The sequence below is a fragment of the Dasypus novemcinctus genome, chromosome 17, assembly GCF_030445035.2.
Source record: "Dasypus novemcinctus isolate mDasNov1 chromosome 17, mDasNov1.1.hap2, whole genome shotgun sequence".
In the NCBI taxonomy this organism is placed as follows: Eukaryota; Metazoa; Chordata; class Mammalia; order Cingulata; family Dasypodidae; genus Dasypus; species Dasypus novemcinctus.
In genome coordinates, this window is record NC_080689.1 from 44,092,897 (window position 1) to 44,115,110 (window position 22,214).

At 41.1% G+C, this 22,214-nt stretch overlaps 1 long non-coding RNA gene across 1 annotated transcript; it reads right to left on the reverse strand.

The window, feature by feature from the left end:
- Positions 1–4,209: 4,209 nt before the first annotated feature.
- Positions 4,210–22,086, reverse strand: LOC101438247 (uncharacterized). The gene is made up of 3 exons (XR_188023.3): positions 22,008–22,086; positions 5,237–5,323; positions 4,210–4,422 (listed from the first exon to the last, which is right to left on the reverse strand). It is a non-coding gene; the product is annotated as an uncharacterized lncRNA (long non-coding RNA).
- Positions 22,087–22,214: the final 128 nt, after the last annotated feature.

Sequence of the window (22,214 nt, forward strand, 5' to 3'; positions counted from 1 at the left end):
GTACTGAAAACTGCATCATGAACTGGGTTAGGCCTGGGAAATAATAAATCATTGCTTGCCCCTGGGAATTTTACTATGGACTGGAAATTTTATATTTACCATTACTGAATGCCCACCCTGTGTCAGGTTCTCTACTAGGCAATTTGTATGTGTTATCTCCCTGGATCATCTCAGTCTATACATCTAAGAACAATCACCCATGTTTCTCACTCTAGTGGCTGAGTAACTTGCTCTAGGTCTCACAGCTAGGGAATAGTGGTTCTGAGATTCAAATCTAGGTCTACAGGTCTCCAAATTTTGTGTTCTGCCCACTAAAACTTGCTACATTATTTATTTAAAACAACCACCTCGACAACCATTAAATATCAACAGTAGAAGAATGAGTAAATAAATTAGTATCAGTGGGTTAAATATGTGATTGTTAAAAGTGGTGTCTATGACAGCTTGTCACAACACAGAAAAATGCCTGTGTATAAATATAACAAACAAAAGTGAGATTCGTATCTGTATATGCAGTATGATATAAACTATGCCAAAAATTCATATATACTAGAAGGAAATACATATGTATATAAATATGTATGTATGCATGCTTTTTAATATGAAAACCTTCTTCCATCTTACATTTAAACTAGACAAAATTAAAAGGAATAGTGAAAGGACAAATGCTTTAAATGTAATCCAGAAAAAAAGAGTCCACCCAAACCTGCAGAATTCACTTTTTAAAATGGGCACTAGATTCTCCTTTCCCTTCAAACTTCTATTCTTTTTTCTTCACCTAACACTACCTCAATCAACACAGAAAGAAAAAAAAGAATTTGTAACTGGGGATCCTGCCCAGACTTTCTCCACCACTTGATGCATATTACAAAAGGCCCTAGCCCTGCCTAACAGTAGGCATTTTGAGACCCAAATAGCATCTCACTGCAGATTTGTTGGCCCATAATAAACTAAATTTGTAGCTCCTTATGGTTTACAAAATATTTTCATGCATGCTCCTTGTATAATCTTCACAATAAGCCTTTTTTTGGGGGGGGGGTGTTACTAGGGCCATGGATTGAACCCAGGACCTCATTGGGAAGCTGGTGCTCAATCACTGAGCCACACTGGCTCCCCTGAAATGTTTTTTCCATTTGTTTGTATGTCGTTTGTTTTTGTTTTTAGGAGGCACCAGGAACCAAACCCAGGACCTCCCACGCAGGAAGCAGGCGCTCAACTGCTTTAGCCACTTCCACTCCCCAACAACACCCCATTATTGTGGTCTCCTTTTGTTTTAGTTTCCTAGGGTTGTTATAAGAAAGAACCACAAACTGGGAGGTTTAAAACAGCAGAAAGTTATTGTCTCACACGTCTGAGGACCAGAAGTCTAAAATCAAGGTGTCGGCAGGGTCCTGCTTCCTTTGAATTCTGTAGGGAAGACATTGACCCATGCTGCTCTCCTCGCTTCTGGCAGTGGCTTTCTGGCAATCCATGGTGTTCTCCCCTCTGTCTGTCTCCTCTCTCCTTCTTATAAGTACATCAGTCATGAGAACCACCCTACTCCAGCATGACCTCATTTTAACTTCCCTAAATCCATCGGTAATGACTCTTTTTCCAAATAAGGTCACGTTCTCAAGAACTAGGTATTAGAACTTCGACATCTCTTTTTGAAGGACACTAGTCAATCCACAACACCATCTGACCAAATATAAGGCCAGAGAGGATACGATGCACATGGAAGATTGCAGAGCTAATATCTGGCAGAACCAAGAAGAGTAAGCTTTGCTGACTTCAAGCCCTTGTTCCTCAAACAAATGCCATGGACTCAAGTGTCACAGGTTTTCAAGGATACAGCTGTTTTATTATTTCCCAATTCATCTGCATTGAAAGCATACAGATTCCCCAGGATTAGAGATTAAAGCTGGAATAACAAATTCAGGAATTTATCACTGTCCACAAATAGGATTGTTTGTTGCTATTGTTGCTATTTTTAAGTAAAAATTTTATTGAAGGGAAGCGGATGTGGCTCAGGGAGTTGGGTGCCTACCTACCACACAGGAGGTGCCAAGTTCAGTTCCCAGTGCCTCCTAAAGAAGATGAGTGACAGCTAAGATGGAGGTGAAGGACAACCACCACACCATGGAGCCTAGAGTGATTACAACTGAAAATGGGAGGATTGCATCCAGCATCCAGGTGGAATCTGAGCCTCCTCTTGACATAAAGGTGCAATGGACACAACCAATCCAGTGTCCACATAGAAGAGGTGGCATTGGATTGGGAAAAGTGGACATAATGGACAAAGGGTATGGGGAAAGGCAGGAAGAGATGAGAGGTGGAGGCGTCTTCGGGACATGGAGCTGCCCTGGATGGTGCTTCAGAGGTAATCACCGGACATTGTAAATCCTCACAGGGCCTACATGATGGAATAGAGGAGAGTATGGGCCATGATGTGAACCAATGTATATGAGGTGCAGAGGTGCCCAAAGATGTACTTACCAAATCCAATGGATGTGTCATGATGATGGGAACGAGTGTTGTTGGGGGGGGGGGGGAGAGGGGGGGTGGGGGGGGTGGGGTTGAATGGGACCTCACATATATATTTTTAATGTAATATTATTACAAAGTCAATAAAAAATAAAAAAATTAAAAAAAAAAAAAAAAAAAAAGAAGATGAGTGAGACAATGGGCTGGTGTGGTGAGCTGACACAACAAGATGACGCAGCAAGATGATGCAATGAGGAAACACAATAAGAGACACAACAAGCAGAGAGCAGAGGTAGCTCAAGTGATTGGGTGCTTCCCTCCTACATGAGAGGTCCCAGATATGGTTCCTGGTGCCTCTTTAGAAAAAAAGATGAACAGAGAGCAGACAGCAAGCACAAAAACAATGAGGGATGGGGGAGAAATGAATAAATAAATCTTAAAATTTTTTTATTGAAGTATAGCATGCTACTCAGATCGTAAGTTTACACTCAATGAATTGTCACAAAATTAATATCCCCATGTAATTGCCACCAAAATCAGGGGACCCTGTCCCAGCCACCATCTTCCCCACAGAGGTCACCACCACCCAGATGTCCATTGCCATCAACCAACTGCTCCTGCTTTTCAACTTTATATATATATATAAGTGGAATTGAACTGTACACGCTTTTTGGTGTCTGGCTTCTTTTGCTCAACATTGATTATGATATTAATACTCTGTACAGATTCCATTGTAGGAATGGACCACACGATTTTTTCCTTCAATTTTCCAACCAACAATCTGAATTGTTTCCAATTTGGGCTTCTGTCAACAATGCTGCTATGAACATTTGTATATGTGAGTTGTGGCACATCTATGTAGGCATTTCTGTTCAGAATATACCTAGAAGTGGAATTTCTGGGTCATGAGGTCTACATACATTCAATTTTGGAGAACTCCTAGTTTTCCAAAGTGGTTGTACCAGTTTGCACAACTACCAACTGTTTATAAGATTTCCAGTTACTCCGTACACTTATTAGCACTTGTTATTATCTTTTCAATTTTTTGCTTTTACAATATATGGATATATCCATAAAAATATATGGCATTGCTTTGCATGTTTTTAAAACTTCATATAAATGGTACCATACTGAAAATATTCTATAAATTGTTTTGTGTTTTTTTAGAGTTGTAGGTTTACAGAAAAATCATGTGCAAAATACAGAGTTTCCATATACCCCCCTCATACTCATGATTTTCCCTATTATTAAATACTTGGCATTAGTATGGCTGCTTTGTTACAATTGATGAAAGAATATTATTGTAACTATGTTAGGAACTGTAGTCCATAGTTTACATTAGGGTTCACTGTGCTGTACCATCCTATGGGTCACTTTCTAGCATTATCTCCATTAAATGATATACCAATTGCAGAAAAATCTCAGTCTCTGTCTGTGTGTGCTTAAAATTCAGTGTCTGAAGAACAGAGATGTTCTGCTTCAACCAAGTAAATGTTATCAACTGTATGTCTAGTGCTTTAGCTATTTCTGTTTCTAGTTGTCAGTTCCTAAATCTGTGAAAAGCAGAAGTGCTTGAGGAACAAACTCTCCTCTAAAGTAAGCTTGTTTTAGTTTGCTAAAGGCTGCTGGGAGCAATATACCAGAAATGTATTGGCTTTTATAAAGGAGTTTTATTAGGTTAAAACTTACAGTTCTGAGGCTATGAAAATGTCCAAAATCAAGGCATCATCAGAGATGCTGTCTCACCACAGGTCAGCTGCTGGTGATCCTGGACTCCTGCCACGTGGCAAGATGTAATGGTGGCTCTGATGGTCTCTGCCTTCTCTAGGCTCACTTTCTTCCCGAGCTCATATGAGGATGATCAGCACATGGCAAGGCATAAAGGTGGTGTCAGCTTGTCTCCTCTGGCTTCTTTCTGTCTCTGAGGGCTTTTTCCTGTATGTCTGCAGCTTCTTAGTCCTCGGTGTATAAAGAATTCCAGGAAGAGGATTAAGACCCACCCTGGGTCCCACATTCTAATCAAAGCCCTTAACCGAAGTGATCTAATCAATGGGTTTACAGGCACAGGGATGGGTTCACTTTAAGAACCTGATTTTCTGGAGTCCTTATAAGACTCAAATCAGCACAAAGGCCATTCTGCAAAATTGTTTTCCACTGGTGACTGCTCTTGTGCAAGGTACTGGGGTCTTTCCTGGCGCTGAGGGAAGGGGGTTTATTCTCTTTCTTGCCACACTGGCCTCTCCAGGTACAGAGTAAAAAGTTGCCTCCTGGTACACATGGGGCTTGTGATACTTTCCCCATTACCAAGAACAGTGATGGGGAGTGGGCGGCTAGACTGAGCTCCCTTCCCTGCTCCCTACGCTGAGAAGCTGTCTGAATGTCCAAGTAGGTACCAGGGGTCAAGGCTCTTCAGGGATTGTTAAAGTTGAGAAAGCCTGAGTTTTTACAAACAGTAAATATTTTTGAAGGAGAGAAGATTTGTTCAATGAAAGGCTTTTATTTGTAGAGCTGAGCCCTTGGCAGATTTGAATTTGTAAAATTGGGTCTGAAGTTGTTTTAGGGTTGTATGAAATAGGGTTGGAAAGAGCTGAATTCCTCAGTGGCCCAGTGGCCAGTAATGTGGGGGATGATTAGGCCAGAGGAATAGTCCAAATAGCCTTTGAGTAGAGCAGCTCAAGGCATTTTAAACACAGGGAGGGCAAATATTCCATTTAAAATTATTTGTATTGCTATAGTATCATCCCCACCCCCATACCCCAACACACACGCTTACCTCTGCCTCCAGCAAATCTTTAACACAATCCCCTGCCATGCGGTAACTTGACTGGAAGCAGCTTGGTTCCTTCTCTGGAGTACAGTGCTGCAGAAGAAGAAGAAGGGATAGTCCATCAACTGCACAAATTCAGCAGAGGTGGAAGCTTGGAACTAGAAACGACAATGAGAATGTAAGTGCCTTCCTTTTCTCTGTCCACCTGAATTACACCAAAATCAAGAGGTCTTTGGAGTTCCATTAAATGTGGAGTAGGGTTTTAAGCCCTTCCTGGGACAGGAAGCCTGCAGTTGCCATCTACATCCTGGTGATTGCCAAAGACCTCTCCAGCACTGACCTTGGGCCCAATTTCCTACTTAATCTCTCCTCTTAGTTGTCTAATTAGTAACTCCAATTAAAAATGGTCAAAACCAAACTCTTGACTGCACCCTCTAAAATGCTACTCACCTCAGTTAACAACCAATACTCACGCAGTTGCTCAACCTGCAAACCTATGAGTCCTCCCTGATTCCTCTCTTTCTCTCATATCAGCAGGACTTCTCAGTTCCAACCTCCAAAACATACCTCAAGCCCAGGCAGTTCTCACCTTCTCCAACTGATCCCAGTCAAGTTGCTATCACTATCACTCAACTGGACTATGCAAGAATCTCCTAACCAGTAGCCCTGCCTCTACTTTGGTCCCCAATGGTCTTTTTTCTGCGTAGATGTAACATCTAGATAGGTGTGTGTGTGGGCATGTATGCATGGGTGTGCATGTGTACAAGTATGAATTGGGTATCACTCCACTGTTTAAAACTATCCATAGTTTTCCATTGCAATCCAAAGTCCTCTTCATGGCCTTCAGATCCCACATGACCTGGGTCCTGCTTACCTCTCTGACTTTGTTTCCTTCCATCTTCCCCCTATTCATAGGGCACCAACCACACTAGACACCTTTCTCCACACCCCCTTCCCCATGGAACTTCTTGTGCCTTTGTAATCGCTATTCTTCTGATTAGAATACTTCTCCCCTAAATTTTTGCCTGGCTGTCCAGTCCCCAAACTTCTACCCCTAGTCACTCACTATCCTTTACCTTGTTTTATTTCTTTGTTGTAGTTTTTTGTTACTTGATCACGTTTTTCATTTCCCTCCCACCCCACCCCATTAGAAAATAAGTTCCATGAGGGGAAAAGAGTGCCTGACACAGAATAGCACTAAGTAAAAATTTATAGAACGAATGTATCTGGTTTCACTTGTTTCCTGTTTCCCATCTACCAAATGCCAAGCCAAATTGCCATCCAGTTAAAACCTCACTCAAAGTTCTGCCATTCAACTATTACTTCTAATTTGGGTAAAAATGGACCACATATACACACAGATACCCTTTTCAGGTTTGGGTTTTGGGGCATCCTTGGAAAAAAACAGTCTCACTAGAGTTGGCAGATGCCCTAGAGAAAGTCAAGAGGAAAGTTTCATTATTCCAAAGTAGTTATTTTTGTCCCTTTATATAACCTCATTGAAATGTTCTGCACTTAACCACTTTTCACTTCATAGACATTTTCCCAAGGTGTGTAACCTTTTTGTTTGACTTTTAGCTTCTAATCTCAATGATTGAATAATTCACATTTTCCTTTATCAATTTAATGTTGCTTACAGAGTTCTAATAGCCCTCAGTGTGTGTGTAAAAGACAGATGATGATCTAGACTTGTTTTGGTTTTAGCCTCTTTTTTATTTTAATTATGGAAGCATATATACAACATACAACTTCATCTCAACTACTCCCAAACATAGAATTCAGTGGGATTAATCACATTCACAATGTTGCGCTATCCTCACATCACCTGCTACTAGAACTTTTCCATAACCCCAAACAAAAACCCTACACCAGTTCTGCATTATCTCCCTATAATGGTGTTTTACATGAATTCATTTAGCAGATATCTCCGGAGCATCTCCAGTGTTCCAAGCACCATCCTGGTGCTGTGACTAGAACAGTGAATAAATTGGATGAGATTCTGCTTTTGTGCAACTTAGCTTCTAGTTGGGGGGAATCGGCCACAGACAATGAACAAGGGAGTAAACAACGCACATTTTGGATAGTGATGAGAGTCGTGAAGAAAGAGCAGGGCCATGTGATATAGGGTGATTGGAGAAGGGCCACTTCAGATTTGGTAGTCAAGGGAGGTTTTCTGGGGAGGGCACATCTGAGCTGAGTGACAAAAAGGAACCAACTGGGAACAGCCTTCCAGGTACAGGGAACTGGGGTGCAAGCATCACCCCTATTTAAGAACTGGTAGTTGCCTGAATTGGGTCAAGCAAAGCATGGAGTGGACTTGAGGGAGAGTTGAGTATTAACACCCAGAAGTGAAAGTAAGGTATACTAGTAAGAAAATTCACAAGAAGAGCTTTAAAATTTGAATACTACTGAAATAACAATAATTTCATAATGATTGCCTATTCTACGCATATTCTCCCCTGGTAGTTCCTATTTTAGTTAATCACATTATCATCTACCTCCAGGCCATATTTTAGATTAATTTTTGTTAATTAATATCTTACATTAATATGGTATTTTGTTATACTTAGTGAGCCAGCGTTAATGTGTTATTATTAACCAAAGTGCATACTTCATTTACATTTCCTTAGTTTTTACCTAATGTCCATTATATATTTAGTCATCATGTTTCCTTTGGCTCCTCTTGGCTGTGACAGTTTTTCAGACTTTGTTTTTGATGACCTTGACAGTTTGGAGGGGTATTAGTCAGGCATTTTGTAGAGCATCCCTTAGCTGGGATTTGTCTGATGTTTTCTCATGGATCAGACTGGGGTGATGGATTTTAGGGAGGAAGACCACAGAGGTAAAGTTCCATTCTCATTACACCCTAAAAGGGTAAGTCAACATGACTTACCACTGTTGGTGAAAAAAAGGAGGCGGTGGCAACTTTAGGAGACACTCAGGAGGCAGATTGTCAGGTGTGGAGGTGCGGGACCCAGGGCTGTCAAGTCTTCGAAGGTTGGGGTGTTGAGTACCTACCTCTGTGGCTATTGGGAATATGGAAGAAATAAGAAGAGGGGCAAAGATATTGCATTTGATTTTTGGACCTGTTGAATTAGAGGTAAAATCCATAATGAAGGTTAGACATTTGGACCTACAACTCTGGAGCTCAGGACAGAGGTAAGGGCTGGAGATAAGGATTTCTGAGTCTTCAACATGTAGGTGAACACATGAAAAATGAAACCCCTCTGGAAACAGGTGGAATCTGAAGGTCCAAGGATGACACAGCAGGGCCTGTATGCCTGAGATGGCCTTTTCTCCAATTCCTTTTTCTGCCTAACAGAATCTTATCAAAGACCATCTTCCTCAACTCTCACTAGCCCAGAAGGAATTAACCTCAGGGCTGTGCTACAGTTTGCCTTTGTGCTCTCCTCAAACACATCTCCTATCATTTTGGATTAGCTTTGGCATTTTCCCATTTTCCTTTTTCTCCTGTTTAGATTCCCAGCACCTACCATAGAGTAGATGCTCAATAAATGTTTGTTTCCTTTTAGTGAAGATTTAAGGATAATTCATTAATTTGGACTTATAATTCTAGTGTTTACGAGTATAACTGAGCCAACTCAAAGAGTAACTATAAATTCTAAGCTATATAAATTATTTGCTGATGATATTTTGTCTTCCTAAGTCTATCTCAGGTTCTCATATTTTATTTTAAGAATAGCTACTCATATGCATCTTTTCGTGCCATTGCATAACATAGCAAGCACAGAAAGCGCATATATTAAAGTCATGGGTGATAGAATAAGGTGCATTACATCATAGTAGCTAAAGTGTCATAAACCCAATTACTCATGTATTCTTTGATCAGAAAAAACTTGTGAAACCTCAAAATTAGGTATTTAATTTTTAAAAAAAGCTTCGTTATATGGCAATTTTCTAATATACAAGGGTAGAAATAATAGTACTAAACCTCCATATACTCATCCCACAACTTCAATAATTCTCAACTCAGGGCCAACTTCGTTCCATCTCTACCCCCTACTTTACATATTATTTTGAGGCAAATCCCAGACAGTATATCATTTCATCTGAAAAAGAGAGAATTTTAAAAATTATTCATAATATTACCCACCTAAAAAGTTAGCAATTTCTTAACATTATTAAACATCTAGTCAGCATTCAAATGATCATTTTTCCCATCAGTGTAAAGTAGTTTTTTTTTTTTAATTTATTTTTCTCCCTTTCCCTGCCCCGCCCCCCAGTTGTCTGCTCTCTGTGTCCATTCGCTCTGTGTTCCTCTGTGTCCGTTTGTATTCTTGTCAGCAGCACCCAGAATCTGTGTCTCGTTTTTCTTGCGTCATCTTGCTGTGTCAGCTCTCCATGGTGTGTGGCGCCATTCCTGGGCAGGCTGCACTTTTTTCCCACTGGGCAGCTCTCCTTACGGGGCGCACTCCTTGTACATGGGCCAGCTCACCACACAGGTCAGGAGGCTCTGGATTTGAACCTTCAACCTCCCATGTGGTAGGTGGATGCCCTATCTGTTGGGCCAAATCCGCTTCCCCAGTGTAAACTTTTTTACAGTTAAAAAAAAGTTAAAATCCAGTTAAGGTCTGCACATTGTAATAGCTTGATATGTCTTTTTTATTAGAGAAATTTTGGGTTTACACTGAGCAATCATGCATAAAATACAAGATTCCCATATACTACCCTGTTATTAACACCTTGCATTGGTGTGGAACATTTTTACAATTGATGAAAGCATATTTTTATAATTGTACTATTAACTACAGGCCATGGTTTAACTTAGGGGTCTGTGTTATGCAGTTCCATGGATTTTTAAAATTTTTATTCTAATAACATATATACAAGCTAACATTTCTGATGTGTCCTTTACATATCTTTTAATTCATAGCTTTCACCCTCCTTTTTTCCTCCCTTGCATATCATTTATTGAGGAAATTGGGTCATTTTTCCTATAGGGTTTCCCACAATCTGGTCGGGGTTTTTTTGTTTTTGTTTTGTTTTTTTTCCTGTTTACATTCCCACAGAGTAATTCCCTCTGTCCCCTGTCTTTTCTGAAATTAATAATTGCAATTAGAAGCCTCATGAGATTCAGGTTTGCCTTTTTGGCAAGACTTCTTCCTGGATGGTGGTGTATTCTTCCTCCTTCCATCAGGAGGCCCATCTCATTGGGTTGTCCCTCTTTCTGTTAAGTTCGTAACCACTGATGCTCAATGTCTAGGTCCATTAGTTCATTTGGGTTGCAGAATGATCATTCATTCTTCATTTAGCAGCAGGAATACTTATGGAATACTTCATGTACTATTTAGCCACTCAGGGATACAGTTCATATAGAAAGGCAGAATAACTGCTAGAATTTTTTTTACTGGTTTTCAAACAATGAACTTCTTCCCAATGATCTTTGGAATGAGACCACTTCTTTTTTTTAAAGCATCATTAAGAAACCATAAATTTAAGCCTATCTAATGTGTCAATCCATTGCAGTTGTTACCCCTGATGATGCCCAAACTGTCACATCTTTGGCCAGTGGGAGCTTCTTTAAGTTGGCTCTCAAGTTCTTTGGAACAATCCTAATAGTCTTTGATAGCTTCTTTGCTATCTATTTGACAAGATGTTTCAGGCTTCTCTTGCACATTTGCTGCCCCAGACCTGGAATCAGCATTTTCTCAAAGATCATGGTTCATTTTCATGGGTAATAGTATTTCAAGACCTTGGTTTGAGTTGCCAGGGTGCTCACTGCTCCTGGGTTGGTTAGACACTGAATTAGAGGTTCTGGGTTTCACAGTCCTATTAGGGGCTAGGAGTGTAGGCGCTGGAGGCAGACTGCCTGGGTTTGAGCAGCTCAACTACTTATTAGATACATCACATCGGGCCAGTTAATTGATTTATCTGTGCCTTAGTTTCCTCAGTTGTAAAACGAAAACAACAGCACCTCAACTTATGGTTCTGGTGAGATTTAACTGAGGTAGTTCCCATGAGGTGTTTAGAACAGGGCCTGGCACTTAGGCATGTAAGTGTTGGCTATTATTATTCTTATTACTAGTCTCTTTCCAGCCTTGTCATTGTTGTCTACTCACCCTGTGTCATCTGACAGGCAACACAGACTCACATTTTACTCATATCCAGTGACACATTGGTTTATTTTAAAAAGTGATTCTAAAGTTCCACTTAGAACACTTGTCCAGCTAATGTGCTGCTCTAAACGATGCAACATTCATACATATTAGAACATTTCCTTTAAAGCAATCCAAATTGAACAAAGCTAATGGCATGCATAGGTCACCAAGTTCCAGCATACTTCCTGCTTTTTTATATTTGTCTGGAAAGGGGGCATATTGGCAGTAGCCTGGCAGGGTGTGGTCCACCCAGGGAATTAAGGTCTTTGTATGGGGGTCGCTGCCAAGGTACATTCTCTCCTAGTTGAACACAGGTACTATTGGGGTGGCATTCCTCAACGCCTTCTAGCTCCCTTGCTAAGCAGACTGGTAGAGCTGCAAGACATAACCCTGATCACACCAGTCTTAGCGCAGGTCCTGTTGGGAAGCCCATCAATGTCATCATATCTTGATCCATTCAGTCCTTTGCAACATAACTCTTTCTTCAGGTTTGAGGAATTCAGAAATTTCAGGGCTGTTGTCACTGAACTAGCCTAGAATTAAGATTCTGAGAAGAAAGCAGCAGCTCTAATGACCACTGAGGGCGGCTTCCTTAGTGGTCATTAGATTCCAACAAAGCCTCAAGGTACTTTCTCTCTAAACCTGAAAAGCCTGCAGAGCTCTAATAGGAACAGTCTTTAAAGTGCTTATGCCATGAGTTCTTTAAAACAAAGGCATTCACTTGCATTTTGACATACTTGTATCACGGATTACAGTTGCACGGTCCTTGCATCAGCGATGAAGAGTTGTCTGTAGCTCCTGGGCTAGAAATTCCCAGGGTGCACTAAGTGTACCACTGCTTAATCAAAATGTTCGACTCACTTGTTTTGCTTTTCATTTTCTTTATGTGTCGACAGCACTCTTGGGATTTATTGTTTGTTTTCTTCTTAAGTAATTGTCATTAAGATGACTCACACTTAATGACACTTAAGGCACTTTAATAATAGTCATCTAAATGTTTGTCCTTAAGGAAGAGAATGGATAAATAATGTTATATTCATACGATGAAAAGTTTGAGCGTTAAGAATATGGTGATACACAGGAAAATTACAACTAATGTAACTCACAGATTATAGTTAACAGTAATACTGTAATATTTTTGCAGCAATAGCAAGAAGATATATCAATTCCAAGGGACAACAGTAAAGGGGTACAAGGGGTTATGGGATTCTAAAATTGACTGAGGTGATGACAGCACAACTCTGTGATGCAAATTAGAGACACCGAGTGTACACTTTGAATGATTTGTACAAAGCATGGGACTGTATAATACAATGAATCCGGTGCCAGATGGACTGTGGTTAAATGAACAAATATGAGAACTTTTTCTCATGAACTATAACAAGTATATCATACTAATACAGGGTGTCAATAACCGAGTGAGTTGGGAGAAAAATGTACCAAATGTAAAATATTGGCTACAGGTAGTAATAATGTTTTGACGTTGCTCTTTCATAGTTCGTAACAATTGTTTCGCAACAATGCAAGGTGTTGGTGGTGGGGTGATGTATGGGAGCCCCATGTGATGATATGCATGTTTGTTTTGTTAGTTCACAACTTTTACTATACACTTATTGTTTATGGATATTCATGTATGATTGATAAACTTCAATTTTAAAAGCTTAAAAAAAATTGATTTTGAGAGAACGAAAGCAAATTTAAAAACAGTATGTATGGCAGGATCATTATTTAGTAAAATAATAATTATTATACAAGTTAGAACATGCATAGAAAAAAGTTTGTAAAAATATAGCCCAGTTTGTTAATAGGGATCATTTCCAGAGGTAAAATTATAATTGACTTTTCTTCATTTAAGATTTATCTTATTTATTTCTTCCCACCCCCTGTTGTTTGTACTTGCTGTGTCTATTCTTCCTCCTTGGTTCTTTAGGAGGCACCAAGAACTGAACCTGGGATGTCCCATGTGGCAGGGAAGCGCCTAATCACTTAAGCCATTTCCATTCCCTGCTTTTATTGTGTCTCTCATTATGTTTTTCTTCTTGTGTTTCTTTGTTGCATCATCTTGCTGCATTAGCCTGCTGCACCTTCCCATCATGTAAGCCTGCTGTCTTGCTCATCTTCTTTAGGAGGCTCCAGGAACCTATGCTCCCTCCTTTGTTGGGTCTCTCATTATGTTTTTCTTCTTGTGTCTCTTTGTTGCATCATCTTGCTGTGTCAGCTTGCCATGCCTGCCTGTCGCTCCAGCTTGCTGTCTTCTTTAGGAGGCACTGGGAACCTATCCACGGCCCTCCCTTGTGGTAGGCGGGAGCACAGTCGCTTGAGCCACATCTGTTTCTCCATAATTAACTTTTACTATATATTTCTATAGTCTCTGAATTTCTTCAGAATATGTATTACTTTGCAATCAGAAAATATATACTTTTTGGAAAATCAGCATTATAATTTGTTCAGAATAGTGAAAGAGTACATAATCAATTGTAATAATTTTAGTGATATTTCTCATGGAAGCTTCTCTAGTGAGTTGTATATTAGTTTCTATGAATATAGAAGTTATGAATACAATAAGTGACACTGAAAATCAGTGTACCCAGTCCTCATTGAATCAAAAATGATTTAAGTATATTTTTAAATACACAAAACTAAATAGAATTTAAATTTTTTTCTTTAAAACAAACATCATTCATTAAATATATATTTCTCATACAGACAATGTTCTAGGTGTATAAATGCTAATTATATGATGATCCGGTTTCTTTCCTCACTTTATGATATAAACCAGCCCTATGTATAACCTGGAGTATATCAACAGTTTATTAGAAGAATTACTGCATGGGATTAAATAATAATTGAATAATTTAATTTTGCTTCTGTTCAAATTTTCATTACTAACACGAATTTTCCTTTGATAAGAGCTAAGTGACTTCATAAATGAAACTATTGTCTATTTCATCAGCATTTTTAAATTTTACCAAATTTTCATTCACCTTGGATATATATCCTGACACCCCTAAATAAAATGTAAAATAAAAAAAAAAGAAAGCGTAGATGAGAAAGTTTATTATTGTTTCCTACAGAATTTCAGTTTTAGTTATGATGTCTGGATCCTAAAGACATTTTATTTAAAAAAGTGTGCTGCAGCTGTGGCTCAATCAGATGAGCTCCCATCTACCACATGGGAGGCCCTCAGTTCACGCCCTCGGTTCACTTCCCAAGGCCTCCTTGTGAAGGCAGGCTTGTCTGCAAGCACCACAGAGCACAGCCCTGCCCATAGATGCCACAGAGAGCTGACTCAGCAAGGTGACGCAAGAGAAAGGGAGACGAGTGAGAACACAGAAGAGCCCACAGTGGGAAGTGGACTTGGCCCAGTAGATAGGGCGTCCGTCTACCACATGGGAGGTCCGGTTCAAAACCCTGGCCTCCTTGACCCATGTAGAGCTGGCCCACGCATAGTGCTGATGCACGCAAGGAGTGCGCTGCCATGCAGGGGAGTCCCTGCATAGGGGAGCCCCACGCGCAAGGAGTGCACCCCGTAAGGAGAGCCGTCCAGTGCGAAAGAAAGTGCAGCCTGCCCAGGAATGGTGCCGCACACACGGAGAACTGAAGCAGCAAGATGACACAACAAAAAGAAATACAGATTCCCATGCCGCTGACAACAACGGAAGCAGACAAAGAAGAAGATGCAGCAAATGGACACAGAGAACAGACAACTGGGGCAGGGGAAAGGGGAGAGAAATAAATTTTTTAAAACTTAAAAAAAAAAAAAAAAGAAGAGCCCACAGTGAATGGAGGGGTAATAAAAAGAAATAAATACAGCAAATGGACACAGAGAGTAGACAGCACACAAATAAAAGTCACAAGGGGGGGGTAAAAAAAAAAGGTCTGGTCTTATTTTGGTTTTTGTTGTTGTTTTTATTTATTTATTTATAATTTCTTTGTATTTATTTTTTAATGCTACATTAAAAAAATATGAGGTCTCCAAATACCCCCCCACACCCCTCACCCCACTCCTCCCATAACAACAACCTCCTCCATCATCATGGGACATTCATTGCACTTGTCTGGTCTTATTTTGAATGATAAAGTTAGCAAGTCTATTTTACAAGTCACTAACACCAACTTCCTTAGAGACAAGATAGTATTATTACATAACCTTCAGTCAAAATGCCCACATTTTTAGTCCTTTTTGGGAAAGAGATGAAGATTTAGGGTAAAAGGGAAAGGAGGATAGAAGTGTCAAGGGAAATCAATCTGAATTTGTATTTGTAGAACTAAAATTCTTTGAAGACACTGTATCCACTATTACCCCAGACCAGGGGTCAACAAATTTTTGCTGTGAAGGGCCTGATAGTAAATACTTTTGGTATGTTGGCTAAAGGTCTCCAAGTGCTGTAGTGCAAAAGCAGCTCTGGACAGCAATAAACAAATGGGCATGACTGTATTCCATTAAAGCTTCATTGATGGACATTGAAATTTGAATGTCATATTATGTTCATATGTCACAAAGTAGTATCCTTCTTTTGATTTTTTTCAGTCATTTAAAAATGCAAAATCCATTCTTTGCTGGTAGACCTTACAAAAAATGGTGGCAGGGCTGCTGTTGACGGGTGGCTGCAGATTTACAACCCCTGCTCTAGACATACACTAACTGCTCAAAATCGGCTTCTTTTCTTTAGTTCTGGTTCTAGAGAAGGGAGGATGGAAGGGAATCCAAGAGATTTGAAAAGCAAAACTTAATAAGGTTGCTTTGAAAAAAAATGAACCTGTTCATTAATCCTAGAAATTATCCTAAAGCACATTTTCAAACCAAGTTTATAAAACATTGAAGAAACGATGAGTTTTAAAAGGGAGCTCTGAATGAAAGAGATGTCCAGCCCTCCTTATTTCTCTTGCTGGACATCAGGGGGTAATCATTAAAAAAACAAACAAACAAACAAAAAACACCTTTGCCTAGATAATTGTTTTCACTAAAAATTCTTTGATTGCTACTCACGTGGAATATTTCTGTGTTAACAAGCCATTTACATTTCTTTTGTGAATTGCTCATTGCCTTTTGCCCATTTTTCTATTAGGATATTTATTTTTCTAACTGGTTTTATAAGAGTTCTTTATATTGGTATTTACCTTTTATATTAGTAACAAATATTTCCCCATTCTCCCTTGCTCTTCCGTTTTGTGTATGACGTTTATGATTGTTAATGTTACTGTAGTAAAAACAGTCATTTCTTTTGTCTTATTCATTTTTTCTTACAGTTAGAATGAACTTCCCCATTTCAATGTAACAAAAACCCAATTTTATTTTCTACTTCATTTGAGGTTGTAGTTTGTGTTAATTGGTTAGAATTTGGAGTTTAGTTTGGTGTGTAAGCTAGGTATCCAAGTAACATTTTTCTAAATAGTTCATCTATTTTCCTGTGTTCAAATCCTCCGGAATCTTCCATCTCAGCTCAAACGCACAGGGCTCCACCAGGCTTTCTGGATCCCTCCGTTAGGAGAGCCCTTGCTCACGGCCCCTCCCCATGATTTTCTTTCTCCTGTTATTATCCTGCATAGCTCTTCTTCTGTAACCACACTCTAACCTCCTTGAGAGCCACATTCAGGGCCTCCCACGTGTGCAGACAGAAAGGGCGAGTGGCGGCCCCAGCCCCCGCCCGCGCCTCTGTTCCTCTTGCCGAGGGAGGGCAGAGCCGCGAGGGCTGCCTGCCTTGTGCGACTGGGGATTTTGTAGTGTCCGCGAACGCGAGATCAAGGCAGCTCTCTCTTGAACAGGCTGGTATTTATAGAACGAGGTCACGCATGTCAGGCTGAGTACACACAAGCGTGAGCAGAGATGCCCGCCAGGCTCTGGGTAGGTCGAGAGCGCCCAGGGCATCCTGCAGGCTTGGGGCTCCCGGCAGCCTCCTAGCCATGAGCTTCAGGAAAGTACAGGCCACTCCCTGGACAGCCACCCCAAAGCAGGATTTCTCACCTTTGCCCAATTATACTTATAAAACAGAAATTGTGAGCTATTTCCAAGAGACTCAGGAAAAGCCATATAGGGTGCCAGTAAACGTACTAAATTCTGAACAGCCTCCTGGTGCCCTCGGCTACCTTAGAGACTCAGCTTTCACTAGAAAACACACTTTTCCTATTGTGTTAAATTCAGCTTTGGGGAAGTGTGATTAAGCATTCAAAAATATTGGCCAAATTCTAAGCTACAGAGCACTTAGCAACTGGAGTGCATATCTCCTGCCTGGGAGGAGAGGGAGGCGGGTAAGGCGGGCTGTGGTGTGGGGCAGGAGCCGGGAATTCCTCCAAAGGTGAGTGATAAATTGAGAATGGAGGATTTTTTTAGGGATTTATTGGCCCCTTGCTAGCCTTAGGGTTGGGAATCTCTTACAGTAATTTAAGGGGAAGTGCTAGTAAGAATGACTCCAGTTCCAGTAAAGGGACCGGGGAGGAGATGATGACAAAAGTTGACTAGATTTGGAAATAAAGAACCCTTAGGCCTTGGCTCTATCCTCACCTGCCTCTCCTCTCTTATTGCCCTGAACCCTGCACAAAAAAAATAAAGATGAGGTCATAGACCAACTTCTATATCTAAAATCCCAGAAAACAGTTACAATAGAGAATCTACAGGAACTTTTTTTTTTTAGGAGGGACGGGGAATTTGAACCTGGGTGGCTCAACCCCTGAGCTATACCTGCTCGCCTCTATAGGAACTTTCAACAGTAACATTCCTCTCAGCTTACTTCCTGGAGCTCTGTGCTAAACACGTCGCTAAGAAAACTCTGTGGGAAAGAGAAGGTCAAGGCCTAGAAGCTCTTGGAAGTCCACAGCATTTTCCAGTGACTACAGGCTCAGCTGCTACTGCTCCAAGGACCATTTCTGGATTATGAGAAGTGGAGTGGTTTTAAATCTATGGATTGAACTATTGTTTTGTTTTTAAACACACTCACTTGTGAAATGTTTCGGCCATCATCTCTTAAAAGAGTTATAAGCTCCTGATACTGTGAAAAAAATCCTGGAAAAAAAAGAACATCACAGCTATACTCTAAAAGTGTGTTAAATTCCTATAAAAATGCACTAAATAGAACTAAATGTGTCCAAAATCATAACTCATAATGCAAAACCCAACAAATCACTGATGTCTGCCAGCCTGGGAGAAGGTCCTGCATAGCGGGAGCCCTTCAGTAATAGATGGAAAGTTAGGGAAGTGTCAGCAATGCTTATAAATTGTTCAGGGTGACTCAAATGTGGCTTCTATTCCTGTTCCACTGATAACTTCTGGTATCAACTCTGCTTTTAAGGATTTTTTTTTAGGAGGCATTGGGGATTGAACCCTGGACCTCATATGTGGAAGCAGGCACTCACCACTGAGCTACATCTGCTCCCATCAACTGTGCTTTTAAAAAGCAAATACCTGGCAGTGTGTGTGGCTCAAGCAGTTGAGCACCTGCTTCCCACATGGGAGGTCCTGGGTTTGGTTCTCCACGCGTCCAAGGGGAAAAAAAAAAAAAAAAATAAGCAAAACAAATGAAAAAACCAACTCAGCAAAGCTGATGTGGCTTGTGGTTCAGGCAGGCATTTAACTGCTTGAGCCACATCTATTCCCAAATAACTCAGGTTTTTTTTTAAAGATTTATTTATTTATTTTTCCCCTCCCCCATCCCAGCCTTCACCCCTGCCCTCGCCCTGTTGTCTTTGCTGTCTATGTCCATTCACTGTGTGATCTTCTGTATCTGTTTCTCTTTTATTTTGTTTTCTCTTCTCATCTTTCTCCTCTAGGATTCATCAGGATTCCATCCTGGGGACCTCTGATGTAGAGAGAAGTTCCCTGTCAATTGCACCACCTCAGTTCCTGGTCTCTGCTGTGCCTCACCTTGACGCTGCCCTTCGTCTCTCTTTTGTTGTGTCATCATCCTGATGCATGACTCACTTGCACGGGCACTGGCTCACCATGTGGGCACTCACGTGAGCATTTGGCTCACCACGTGGGCACTTGGCTCACTGCCTGGGCACTGGCTCACCATGCAGGCAATGCTTTCCCTTCTTTTTCACCAGGAGGTCCCAGGAATCAAACCTGGGACCCATATGGTAGGTAGAGGCCTAATCACTTGAGCCACATCCACTTCCTGAAAACCTCAGTTTTAATAAGAACTTTTATCCCAGAGTTTTTTCTCTCTAAAGTTATTTATTATGGATATTCAACAACTATTGGGCTGAAACACCTTCTTTTTAAGGTAACTGGGGCCGGGGATTGAACCCAGGACCTCACATGTGGGAAGCTGGTGCTCAACCGCTAAGCCACACTAGCTCCCCTGAAACACCTTTCAGAAAAGGAAGAAATTGAGCAGGATGGAGATTTTGCTCTGGAGAAAAAGGGTGTTATTTTGTAGGTACTACATTAAGGGTTGGTAGGGGAACAAAACAGCACACAGGTAGTGACTCAGAGCATGTTATGGCCTGAGCCCCTGCAGTACACAGGATCTCCCAGGTGGAGACTAAGTAAATATTCTATAAATATTTGAAAATAAGAATCTCCCAGCCAAAGAAAGAGGAGTCTGAGGAATTTCCCAAATAAAAATACTAGCCCTGCGGAGGGATATTATTTATTTCCTGGGGAACAACTGTTCTCCTCTTCATTAAAGAGTAAGATATTGAGGTTATACTTATAAGGGGTTCTAGTTATTTTTAAAGGAAAACTGGGTATGGGAGGGATATTAAATAGAACAGATAACAACAACAACAAATTCTGGAATCTCAATGTCAGAAGGTTTGTCTCATCAATATAAAGCACGATTGTGGCTATAAATTGAGGCAGGGGGATGGGTCAGATCACCATCAGAATCCCTTCTCACCTTCCATTTTCTTACAATATTTACTCAAGGTTACAATAATATACATAACAGAACAAAAAGGAATATTGTATGATATAGTGGAACCAATAAAGGCTCAAAAAATTCTTGCTGATAAAGAAAACAATGTTCCCAAACATTTCGTAATTACTTATCAATAATGCAGACCAATGTCAATCTATCTCGGGACACATATATATTCATTTGAATCCCTTTTCACCATTATCATCTCTTTCTTTAAATAAGTGCCAAATATATTCATTCCAGAAATAAAATCTGAAGTCAATCTCAAATCAGGAAAGATGCAGATTATAATTATAAATAAATAATCATCTTGCTTCTTACTTGCTCGCCTTATAAATTCCTTGGGAAATTTGCAAGTTGCAAAGTTGCTTTTTATTGCCCAATAATTTTTCAAGGGAGGATCATTGCAATACTTACATGAAATAAGCCACTTCACTTTAACCTGATGTGAGGTTAAAAATTTTGAAACAGAGAGTTCAGGGACAATGATGAAGCTGTTTTTAAAGGCATCATCAAATCCTAGGCTTTATTAGACAGTGGTATTAACAGAAACAACTAAATATCCATAGAAACTGTGGAAAAGAGAGTCATCTCCTCTCACAGCCCCTAGGGCAAGGCACTTCCTTTTGTGGCACCTGGCGCAACCCTGCACTCTTGTTCCCCTGACTCCTAGAAGGGGGCGGGAGGAGTGGAGCAGGGATGGCTCCACCACCCTGGCCCACCTGAGTTAGGTGCTGAGGCTTTCCCTTCCACAGCCACCTCCCATCCTCCACGGGTGTCAGGGACTCCCTGCAAGGAACCACTCAGGAGAGAGTCTGAAGCTGTTTAAGAGGAGGAAGTCCCCACTGGGTAGCTTGGGTAGAGCTCAAAAATCAAAGCCCAGGGAAGCAGATGTGGCTCAGGTGATAGGGCCTCTGCCTACCATATGGGAGGACCCAGGTTTGACCCCTCGGGCCTCCTGGTGAAAAAGAAGAAGAGAAAGCGTGCCTGTGTGGCAAGCCAATGCCCACGTGGCTATCCGAGAGCCCGCACAGTGAGCCAAGAGCCCATGCGGTGAGCAAAGAGCTCATGTGGTGAGCCAAGAGCATGGTGAGCCAAGTGCCCAAGTGGCGAACCAACTGGGTGGTGAACTGAGTGCCCACGTGGCAAGCCAAGTGGGTGGTGAACCGAGTGCCCATGCGAGTGCCTGTCTAGTGAGCTGAGTGCTGCCTGGTGAGCCAAGTGTCCATGCGGTGAGCCGAGTGCCCACATAAGTGCCTGTGTGGTGAGCCAGTGCCTATGCAGTGAGCCAGTGCCCACGTGGCAAGCCAAGTGCGTGCACGGCAAGTCAATTGCCCACACAGTGAGCCAGTGCCTGGGCAAGTGAGTCACACAGCAAGATGATGACCCAACAAAAGAGAGACCAAGGGGAGAGTCAAGGTGAAGTGTAGCAGAGACGAGGAACTGAGGTGGCACAATTGACAGGGAATCTCTCTCCACATCAGGTGTTCCCAGGATGGAATCCTCATGAATCCTGGAGGAGAAAGATGAGAAAACAAAAAAGAGAAACAAATACAGAAGATCACACAGTGAATAGACACAGACAGCAAAAACAGCAGGCTGGGAGAGGGGGAGGAAAAGAAAAAACTGGAAAAAAAAACACTTAAAGAGGTAGAAACTTGAAAATGGAAATTAAATCTATTTTTAAGAAATCAAAGCCCCATTCTCAGGGCAGGTGGGTGGTAAGCGCTTATATGTTTACAGCCACCTCACTCTTCCTCCACCCAAATAAAACCCAGGCGTTCACTAAAATCCACTCACAGATATGTTCGGTACACCGTGGCCATTCCTCTTCCCGGCTGCTGCCTGCCTTTTGTCTGAGTAACTGCCTTTTGGCTGAGTCTCCACCAGCCGACCCTGCAGTATGACTCAGCGAGTTGCTCTCACAACTGCTCTACCAGCAGCAGCTGATGGCAACCGGCCTCAGGGACCCCTGATCCAATGGTGTGATTCAAAAGGAAATGAACT